The sequence below is a fragment of the Salmo salar genome, chromosome ssa15, assembly GCF_905237065.1.
Source record: "Salmo salar chromosome ssa15, Ssal_v3.1, whole genome shotgun sequence".
NCBI classification, from domain to species: domain Eukaryota; kingdom Metazoa; phylum Chordata; class Actinopteri; order Salmoniformes; family Salmonidae; genus Salmo; species Salmo salar.
The window spans coordinates 44,961,399-44,972,925 of NC_059456.1; positions in this window are offsets into that span (position 1 = coordinate 44,961,399).

The following is an 11,527-nucleotide window of genomic DNA, read 5'->3' on the forward strand; positions in this document are numbered from 1 at the left end:
CACACACACACACACATAGTGATTAAACAGACACTTACTGTAACCACAGGGCCTGTTAATGATCTCCCCCAAACCGTCTGTAAAAGATATCCTATCGTACAAATTCATGAACTGGTAAGGGGTTCTTGAAACCACAACTCAAGTAAAGATGCTGACTTTCAGGAAAAGATTCACACAAACCAATACGGTTGAAATACACGAATAATGAATAAAAGACCAGGGTGAATGAAGGCTGTAGATTTTTTACAGTATGAAAATATGTCTAAACAACAGCTTTTTAAAACTGCTATACAACCCTTTTGGTCAAGTTGATCTGTAAAGTAAGCAACAAGTATAGCCTTGTCCGAGCCAGAACGGCCCATTGTGCAGGAGCCTATCTCCTATTTCTGTAGCGTGAGGCAGCTTGATGTACATGTACACCTCCTGGACAGGACGCTAGTCGGTCACTCATCCCCAATCAATCTCCTTAATGCTAAGTATCAAGCAGAGAGGCATTGGTTCCCATTTCTTTAGTCTTTGGTATGACTGTCAATCTGTGTAATCCTTTTCCCAAAAGAAACTTAACCTCTATGGGCTAGGTGGGACGCTTGCGTCCCACCTACGTAACAGCCACTGCCAGCCTGTGGCGCGATTTTCAAAACCTTAAAAATCCTATTACTTCAATTTCTCAAACATATGACTATTTTACAGCCATTTAAAGACAAGACTCTCGTTAATCTAACCACACTGTCCGATTTCAAAAAGGCTTTACAACGAAAGCAAAACATTAGATTATGTCAGCAGAGTACCAAGCCAGAAATAATCAGACACCCATTTTTCAAGCCAGCATATAATGTCACCAAAACCCAGAAGACAGCTAAATGCAGCACTCACCTTTGATGATCTTCATCAGATGACAACCCTAGGACATTATGTTATACAATACATGCATGTTTTGTTCAATCAAGTTCATATTTATATCAAAAACCAGCTTTTTACATTAGCATGTGACGTTCAGAACTAGCATACCCCCCGCAAACTTCCGGGGAATTCGCTAACATTTTACTAAATTACTCACGATAAACGTTCACAAAAAGCATAACAATTATTTTAAGAATTATAGATACAGACCTCCTCTATGCACTCGATATGTCCGATTTTAAAATAGCTTTTTGGTGAAAGCACATTTTGCAATATTCTAAGTACATAGCCCAGGCATCACGGGCTCGCTTATTTAGACACCCGGCAAGTTTAGCACTCACCATAATCATATTTACTATTATAAAAGTTTGATTACCTTTTGTTGTCTTTGTCAGAATGCACACCCAGGACTGCTACTTCAATAACAAATGTTGGTTTGGTCCAAAATAATCCATCGTTATATCCGAATAGCGGCGTTTTGTTCGATGCGTTCCAGACACTATCCGAAATAGTAAAGAAGTGTCGCGCGCATGGCGCAATTCGTGACAATAAAATTCTAAATATTCCATTACCGTACTTCGAAGCATGTCAACCGCTGTTTAAAATCAATTTTTACGACATTTTTCTCGTAGAAAAGCGATAATATTCCGACAGGGAATCTCCTTTTCGGCAAACAGAGGAAAAAATCCCAAAGGCGGGGGCGGTCGGGGTCACGCGCATAAGCTAGTGTCTCTTGATGGGCCACTTGAGAAAGGCGATAATGTGTTTCAGCCTGGGGCTGGAATGACGACATTCTGTTTTTTCCCGGGCTCTGAGCGCCTATGGACGACGTGGGAAGTGTCACGTTAGAGCAGAGATCCTTAGTAAATGATAGAGATGGAAAAGAAGTTCAAGAAATGGTCAGACAGGCCACTTCCTGTAAAGGAATCTCTCAGGTTTTGACCTGCCATTTGAGTTCTGTTATACTCACAGACACCATTCAAACAGTTTTAGAAAATTTAGGGTGTTTTCTATCCATATGTAATAAGTATATGCATATTCTAGTTACTGGGTAGGCGTGGTAACCAGATTAAATCGGGTATGTTTTTTATCCAGCCGTGTCAATACTGCCCCCTAGCCCTAACAGGATAAGGCCCAACATGTCATTTTCAGATCATATATCCTGTGCAAGGGCTATGTTTCTTGGTCTTTGGGTCTTGCTGTCGCACAATACAGATGACCATATGAAATGGTGCTGAGGTTGTGCTCTGTCATTGTTGCTGGACTGAGAATAATCACATTCTACTCCTGGCAGAGGACCTCATGAAATGGAAATGGCAGTGAACAGAATCGAATAGTTTTCTGGTCTAATTTGCAGTAAATGCCAGGAACGTTCCACAGGGATGCTGGTCCATGTTGACTCCAATGCTTCCAACAGTTGTGTTAAGTTGTCTGGATGTCCTTTGGGTGGTGGACCATTCTGAATACGTTTCTTTGTTGTCATAACAAAATATATACATATACCCCTCTTAAAGGGATAGTTGGCCCAAAATTACAAAATTACTTACAGTATGTGTTTCCTAATCCTTCCTTATCCATAGACTACTTTCAGGGCAAGTCATAAAAAAAGGGAATTATTAATTATCTCTTTAATTGATTTCGTAACAAGTGTGATTCTGGTTTATACTTGTGAGAAGTGTTAGCGCAAAGTGCTGGCACTGTTTGTTCACAGGGTCATATTTGCCGTGACTCAAGCAGATGCTCACACACAGTGCCAGTCTGATGTGAGGGTCAAAGGTGAGGGTCAACCGGCCCAACATTTTTTGACCTCCTAGCCAATAAACTGGCCACAATTGGATCTGATATCTGCCAACTGCTAACTGCTTACGTTTTCATAAAAAAATGTATGTTGAGTGTACAAAACATCTTCTCATGACACAGACCAACAAGGTGAATCCAGGTGAAAGCTATGATCCCTTATAGGTGTCACTAGTTAAATCTACGTCAGTCAGTGTAGATGAAGGAGAGGAAACAGGTTAAAGAAGGATTTTTAAACCTTGAGTCAATTTGAGAAATGGATTGTGTGTGCTGAATGCATTCAGTTGTACAACTGACTAGGTATCCCCCTTTCCCTTTCCTTTCCCATTCAGATGGTGATTTAAGTGCCTTTGAACGGGGTATGGTTGTAGGTGTCAGGAGCACCAGTTTGTGTCTAGAACTGCAACATTGCTGGGTTTTTCATGCTCAACAGTTTCACGTGTGTTTCAAGAATGGTCCGCCACCCAAAGGACACCCAGCCAACTTGATGTAACTGTGGGAAGCATTGGAGTCAACATGGGCCAGCATCCCTGTGGAACACAACTCAATACTAGGAAGGTGTTCTTAATGTTTTGTACACTCAGTGTATATAGCCCAAAATATAAGCTTGTTTTACTTCATGGTTTGTAAACGATGTAATTGTAAACAAATATTGGATAGCTTCAAAACATGGTTACAACTATCATTTTGATCTCATGGGTTTTCAGTCCTTCATCCATAGTGCCATCTATACATTTCAGTGGTTACAATACATTTTCTCCAGGCCCATCCCTCAGCTGTTTACCAAAAAAGTGGCCGTGTGTTGGCTTTGTTGTTGTTTTGAATCACAGGAATTGTTAACACCTGCGGTTGATGGACGCCGCTGTCCTGGCAGCCGTAGTCAGAGGGCCCGCTGATGTCATTACTGCTGTAAAATACAGCACCTAGAAACACAGGTAAACACATTTGTGCCTGACACATTCAAACATGGCTTCCAATGCTCATCTATCAAACAGAGATGTGGAACATTAGGTTTTTATTGCCCAATGTCCCTCTTGACAACGTTAGACTTTTAGAACAATGGCAATGTATTGTCTTGATTCAATAAGCTGTCACGTCCTGACCAGTAATAGGGGTTATTTGTTATTGTAGTTTGGTCAGGACGTGGCAGAGGGTATTCGTTTTATGTGGTTCGGGGTGGTGGTTTGTTTAGAAGGGTGTTTGATTTATTATTTCCGGGTTTTGGGTTATGTTGTATGTTTTTGTATTTCTATGTTCTTTCTAGTTTAGTATTTCTATGTTTAGGTATTGGGTGTTGGACTCTCAATTGGAGGCAGGTGTTTTCTAGTTGCCTCTGATTGAGAGTCCTATAATTAGGTATGTGTTTGGAGTTTGTGGGAGATTGTGCTAGGTATAGTTTAGTTGCCTTACCAGCCTGTTATGCGTCAATGTGTTTTGTGTACGTGTTTATCTTGGTTTCCCTTCTTTTCCTAAATAAAGAAGATGAGTACACATGATCCCGCTGCATTTTGTTCCGACAATGATTTCTCTTTATCTTCAGACGAAGAAGAGTGTAACATAAGCAAAAGGTGCAGTGTCTTCTTCATGGCAGTCACCATCTGTCTTTCAGCAATACTTGATATTTGTTGATGCCTACTTATTGAAACCAAAATAATCACTGAGTTCATAGTAGGTTGTTATTAGGTTTTCAGTATTCAACAATATACTGTACCACATTGAGTGATATTTTGAGAGCGTGAAGGCCAGTATCTGCCTTGAAAACATGTCAAACAAACGAAAACATGTCAAATGGCCAGCTCATATTTTCAATCAAAACAAAGAGTATTTTCATCAAGAATATCAAATAAACAATTGCCTCACAACCAAGCATTACTAAATATAATGCATCAATTTAGTTCTCTCTTCTTCGGCTTAGTCAAAGAGCAATGCTTTCTGAAGATATGTTTCATAGTGTGGTATTATTTATTAGCTAAAGCCTGGGTTTTAAAGCTGTAGACTATTACTAATTGCCGATGGCGTGAGAGAAAACAATGGTCCTACGTGTGAATGTGTGCAGTAGCTTGATGTATCAGTGTGAATACATGTGCGTGTGCATTAGTGTGTTTGTATGTGTGAGAGAGAGAGCGCAAGAGAGAGAGTTAGCGAGCAAGAGCGAGAGGGGGAAAGAGAAATTACCGTTTTTTTCTATCGCCTTGGTGCAATTTTCACAAGTATGTGGTACATTTCACAACGCTTAGTACAAAACTCAAAGCAGATCATCAAAAGGCAGTTGTTTCAAAACTCTAAGCACATTTTCAATTGACTAAGTATAATACACAAAATCATACAGTAATTTTTTCGTGTTTCATCTAGACACACATTGCAATACTTCTCATTGCAATACTTCTTCATATAAAGTAATTGCTTTTCACAATGTAATGCTCACATTACTTTTGATATGATTATCTTTTCATTTTTTTAAATACATTTTACGATTACTTAATCCGACTGCTCATAATTGATAGTCACTTAAACGTTTGGTAAACCTATGCATTTTAAATTGGTGTCACGTTAAATTGGAGGCCATATTTAGTTGTGTTTGTTTCACTTGTGTTTTGTGGGTGGTTATTTTCTGTATAGCCTGTGTGACTTATGGAACTGTTTTTCGTTGTACGTTTAATTAAGTGGTTTCATCAAATGAATTAAGTATGAGCACTTTACCCGCTGCGCCTTGGTCCTATCCTTACGACGCCTATGACAATTGGTTTGTCTTCTACAGATTTTGAGAACTACATGACAATGTCCAGTTGAAGTCGGAAGTTTACATACACTTAGGTTGGAGTCATTAAAACTTGTTTTTTAACCACTCCACAAATTTCTTGTTAACAAACTATCGTTTTGGCAAGTCGGTTAGGATATCTACTTTGTGCATGACACAAGTAATTTTTCCAACAATTGTTTACAGACAGATTATTTCACTTATAATTAATACACTAAGTTGACTGTGCCTTTAAACAGCTTGGAAAATTCCAGAATATGATGTCATGGCTTTAGAAGCTTCTGATAGGCTAATTGACATAATTTGACTCATTGGAGGTGTACCTGTGGATGTATTTCAAGGCCTACCTTCAAACTCAGTGCCTCTTTGCTTGACATCATGGGAAAATCAAAAGAAATCAGTTAAGACCTCAGAAAATAAATTGTTGTCACGTCCTGACCAGCAGAGGGCGTAATTGTGTTAGTTTTGGTCAGGATGTGGCAGGGGGTTTGTGTTTGTTAAATGTTGTGTTAAACCTGCCTTCAATTGGACTCCCAATTGAAGGCAGGTGTGTTGAGTTGCCTTTGATTGGGAGTCCTATATAGTAGTGTGTGTTTTTCTTTGGGGTTGTGGGTAGTTGTTTTTGCACTGCATGTTGTGTGCCTGCAAAACTGTTCCTGTCTTCGTGAGTATCGTTTATTGTTTTTGCCTGTGGATGCTTTACTTAAGTTTATTAAAAAAACTATGAGTATCCACATTCCCGCTGCGCCTTGGTCCATTTTTGAAGACAGTTGTTACAGAACTACCCACCACAAAAGGACCAAGCAGCGGAAGAGGAGGAAGCCACAAGAGAACAGCGTGGATGGATGGACTTGGCAGGATGAGCGAAGATTCTGGGAGGACAAGTTAAGGGAGCCGGAGATGCACCCCCAATAAAAAATTTGGGGGGGCACATGGGTAGTTTGGCCAGGCCAACGAAGAGCCGTAAGCCAGCTACCCGTGATTACAGGGAGGTGCGTATGAGGTGGAGGGCGCCATGTTACGCTGAGGTACGCACCATCTCGCCTATATGTACGCACAGGCCAGTCCGCCCTGTACCAGCGCCCCGCATGTGCCAGGGTGAGGTGAGCATCGAGCCGGAAGAGGTGATGCCAACCCTGCGCTCAAGACCGCCAGTGCGCCTCGAGGGTCCTCGAGGGTCCCGCTATACGCACTAGCATGGAGGTGCGTGTCTCCAGGCTGGCACGTCCAGTACCAGCCCCACGCATCAGGCGTTTAGTGCGTCAGCCCAGCCTCGCCAGTCAGGAGTCGCCAGAGCTGCCCGCCAGTCAAGAGTCGCCAGAGCCGCCCGCCAGTCAAGAGTCGCCAGAGCGGCCCGCCAGTCAAGAATCGCCAGAGCCGCCCACCAGTCAAGAGTCGCCAGAGCAGCCCGCCAGTCAAGAGTCGCCAGAGCCGCCCGCCAGTCAAGAGTCGCCAGAGCCGCCCGCCAGTCAAGAGTCGCCAGAGCCGCCCGCCAGTCAAGAGTCGCCAGAGCCGCCCGCCAGTCAAGAGTCGCCAGAGCCGCCCGCCAGTCAAGAGACGCCGGCCAGTCAAGAGTCGCCAGAGCCGCCCGACTGCCCCGCCTGTCCTCCGGCCCAGCCCGAGTGGCCCGCCTGTGCTCCGGCCCAGCCCGAGTGGCCCGCCTGTCCGCCGGCCCAGCCCGAGTGGCCCGCCTGTCCGCCGGCCCAGCCCGAGTGGCCCGCCTGTCCTCCGGCCCAGCCCGAGAGGCCCGCCTGTCCTCCGGCCCAGCCCGAGAGGCCCCCGCCTGTCCTCCGGCCCAGCCCGAGAGGCCCGCCTGTCCTCCGGCCCAGCCCGAGAGGCCCGCCTGTCCTCCGGCCCAGCCCGAGTGGCCCGCATGTCTTCCGGCCCAGCCAGAGTGGTCCGTCTGCCAGGGTCAGCCCGAGTGGCCCGTCTGCCCGGCGTAGCTATCGGCGCCACCGAAGTGGGCGACGCCGAAGGTGGAGCGAGGTCCACGTCCTGCACCTGAGCCACCTCCAGGATAGGTGGGTTGGGGAGGGAGGGTGTAGCACAGTGCCGTCGGTGACGGCAGCCACCCTCCCTTCCCTCCCTTATTGTTTAGGGGGATATTTTTTTGTTTGGGGGTTTGTTTTTTCTTTTAGGTGCATTCTGGGGTCTGCACCTTGAGGGGGGGGGTACTGTCACGTCCTGACCAGCAGAGGGCTTAATTGTGTTAGTTTTGGTCAGGATGTGGCAGGGGGTTTGTGTTTGTTAAATGTTGTGTTAAACCTGCCTTCAATTGGACTCCCAATTGAAGGCAGGTGTGTTGAGTTGCCTTTGATTGGGAGTCCTATATAGTAGTGTGTGTTTTTCTTTGGGGTTGTGGGTAGTTGTTTTTGCACTGCATGTTGTGTGCCTGCAAAACTGTTCCTGTCTTCGTGAGTATCGTTTATTGTTTCTGCCTGTGGATGATTTACTTCAGTTTATTAAAAAAACTATGAGTATCCACATTCCCGCTGCGCCTTGGTCCATTTTTGAAGACAGTTGTTACAATTGTAGACCTCCACAAGTCTGGTTCATCCTTGGGAGCAATTTCCAAACGCCTGATGGTACCGCGTTCATCTGTACAAACAATAGTACGCAAGTATAAACACCATGGGACCACGCAGCTGTCATAACGCTCAGGAGTGAGACGCGTTCTGTCTCCTAGAGATGAACGTACTTTGGTGCGAAAAGTGCAAATCAATCCCAGAACAACAGCAAAGGACCTTGTGCAGATGCTGGAGGAAACAGGTACAAAAGTATCTGTATCCACAGTAAAACGAGTCCTATATTGACATAACCTGAAAGGCCACTCAGCAAGGAAGAAGCCACTACTCCAAAACCGGCACAAAAAAAGCCAGACAACGGTTTACAATTGCACATGTGGACAAAGATCGTACTTTTTGGAGAAATGTCCTCTGGTCTGATGAAACAAAAATAGAACTGTTCGGCCATAGTGACCAATGTTATGTTTGGAGGAAAAAGGGGGGAGGCTTGCAAGCCAAAGAACACCATCCCAACCGTGAAGCACAGGGGTCGCAGCATCATGTTGTGGGGGTGCTTTGCTGCAGGAGGGACTGGTGCACTTCACAAAATAGATGGCATCATGAGAAGGAAAATTATGTGGATATATTGAAGCAACGTCTCAAGACATCAGTCAGGAAGTTAAAGCTTGGTCGCAAATGGGTCTTCCTAATGGACAATGACCCAATCATACTTCCAAAGTTGTGGCAAAATGGCTTAAGGACAACAAAGTCAAGGTATTGGAGTGGCCATCACAAAGCCCTCAATCCCATAGAAAATTTTTGGGCAGAACTGAAAAAGCATGTGCGAGCAAGGAAGCCTACAAACCTGACTCAGTTACACCAGCTCTGTCAGGAGGAATGGGTCAAAATTCACCCAACTTATTGTGGGAAGCTTGTGGAAGGCTACCCGAAACGTTTGACCCAAGTTAAACAATTTAAAGGCAATACTACCAAATACTAATTTAGTGTATGTAAACGTCTGACCCACTGGGAATGTGATGAAAGAAATATAAGCTGAAGTAAATCCTTCTCTCTACTATTATTCTGACATTTCACATTCTTTCACATGACCTAAGACAGGGAATTTTTACTAGGATTAAATGTCAGGAATTGTGAAAATCTGAGTTTAAAATGTATTTGGCTGAGGTGTATGTAAACTTCCAACTTCAACTGTACGTTTGTAAAGTATAAACATATAAAGTATGATATATACTGTTATGTACTATTATGATGATGACTATTATGATTTTACTTCACAGTAAGTAAAAAGAAAAGTTCTATAACAAATGCATCCCCTATCCAGTAAACATGCATCCAGTTGCTGTTTTTTTTTATGGGCCAATGCAGTGCTGTAATACCACAGGTGTTACATGATTATTAAGTTGCAACAATGAGTACACACATTTTCATATGTGACCCCAGTGGAAATAGAACCCACAACTCTGGTGTTCCTAGTGCCATGATTTTACTAACTAAGCCACGCACGACCACAACAATACAATACATGTTTACAATACAGGTGGAAAGTGTATTACCTAATGTAAAAAAAACTGTGCAATGTCTGTAATTTACAGTACTTTAGCATATTACAATAAATGTGCAATTTTGAAACATTTATTTGGCATTTATTTGCTAGGTTAAAACCTGTTGGGGCTCGGGGGCAGTATTGAGAAATTTTGAAAAAAAATATGTGCCCATTTTTAACTGCCTCCTACACCAACTCAGAAGCTAGGATATGCATATTATTAACACATTCGGATAGAAAACACTCTGAATTTTCTAAAACAGTTTGAATGGTGTCTGTAAGTATAACAAAACTCATATTGCAGGCAAAAACCTGTGAAAAATAGATCAAAAAAATTTTGAATTTTGTGACTGTACTATTTAGTGTCATTGTTTTATACATACCATAGTGAGAAAGGATTCATTTCGCAACTCCTACGGCTTCCACTAGATGTCAACGATCTTTATAAAGTTGTTTGAAGCGTCTATGATGAACAGAGACCGGATGACAAGGAAGAGAAGTTGACCTCCCTGGGATGTCGTCACTTCATTATTGGCTGCACCTGCGCAATCATGTGATGCGATACATTTTTCAAAGACGTTTTTCAAGACACAGGAGAGGTCGGGTTGAAACATTACTGATGTTTCACGTTAAAAATGGCTCTAAAGATTGATGCTAAACAACGTTTGACATGTTTGAACAATGTAAATAGATTATTTTTTTTACTTTTCGCCGTGACTCCCCCCGCGCTACTTTTTAGTAGCCTACCGAGCGCTAACAACTTGGAGTTATTGGGACATCAATTATGAACTTTGTTGAAAGAAACCACATTTGCAGTGGACCTGGGATGCGTGGAATTGCCAATAGATGAAGAGAATCAAAGGTAAGGGAATATTGACAATAGTAATTTTGATATTACATGGTTACAAGATGGTGCTAACCTGTATAGCCTAGCCTATTGTTCTTAGCACAGCACCCGGTTTATTGCAAATTGTGATTTCCCAGTAAAGTTATTTTGAAATCTGGCATTGCAGTAGCATTTACGAAATGTTAAACTATGAATATTTGAATGACAATAATATAATTTACCAATGTTATCGAATAGTAATTTTGTGATTTGTAACGTTGTTCACCGGAAGCATTTGAGAGAAAAAAAAAAATCGGATTTTCACCGCTTCGGTAAAATGCTGTTTTTGGATATAAATATGAACTTGATGGAACAAAAAATGCATGTATTGTGTAACATAATGTCTTAGGAGTGTCATCTGAGGAAGATTGTCAAAGGTTGGTGCATAATTCTAGCTGGTTATCCGCTTATGGTGACGCCTGTCTTTGAATTGACAAAACATTACACACAGCTATTTTCAATGTACTCTCCTAACATAACCTAACTTTATGCTTTCGCCGTAAAGCCTCTTTGAAATCGGACAATGTGGTTGGATTTAGGAGATGTTTATCTTTCAAATTGTGAGAAATAGTTGATTGTTTGAGAAATTGAAATTATTAGATTCTTGCAGTTTTTGAATTTCCCGCCATGGTCTCTTGACAATAAATCCCGATATCGGGATAAGATCCCCAACAGTTAATCTAGATTCTAAAATAAAGAAATTGTGTATCATTATGTTGTGTATTAGTGTTTAAATCATTGTTCTCGTGGTATTTCACAGTAAATGTATATTTTGGATCAATGGCTGTGTGGTGAAGGATTTCTCCAAACTAAATGAATAAAGTGTTTTGAATACAATACTTGCTGTGTTACAAGTGTACAAAATTACAAACGGGTAACAAAGACTTTTTATAACTCACCACATACTTGTGAAAATAGCACAAAAGCGATTGAAAAAAAAGTGTAACATAGGTGTTAGTCACCACTAAGACACATGAAATCACTCTCACCCTATGTTTTGGGAACATGCAAGTGATGTCACTGGGATTACAGAGTCTCACACAGTTCTGTGGAACACACGGGCCTAGGACTTACACTGTAGTGACACCAAGCCAGCCTGGAATAAGAGGGAGAAGAGG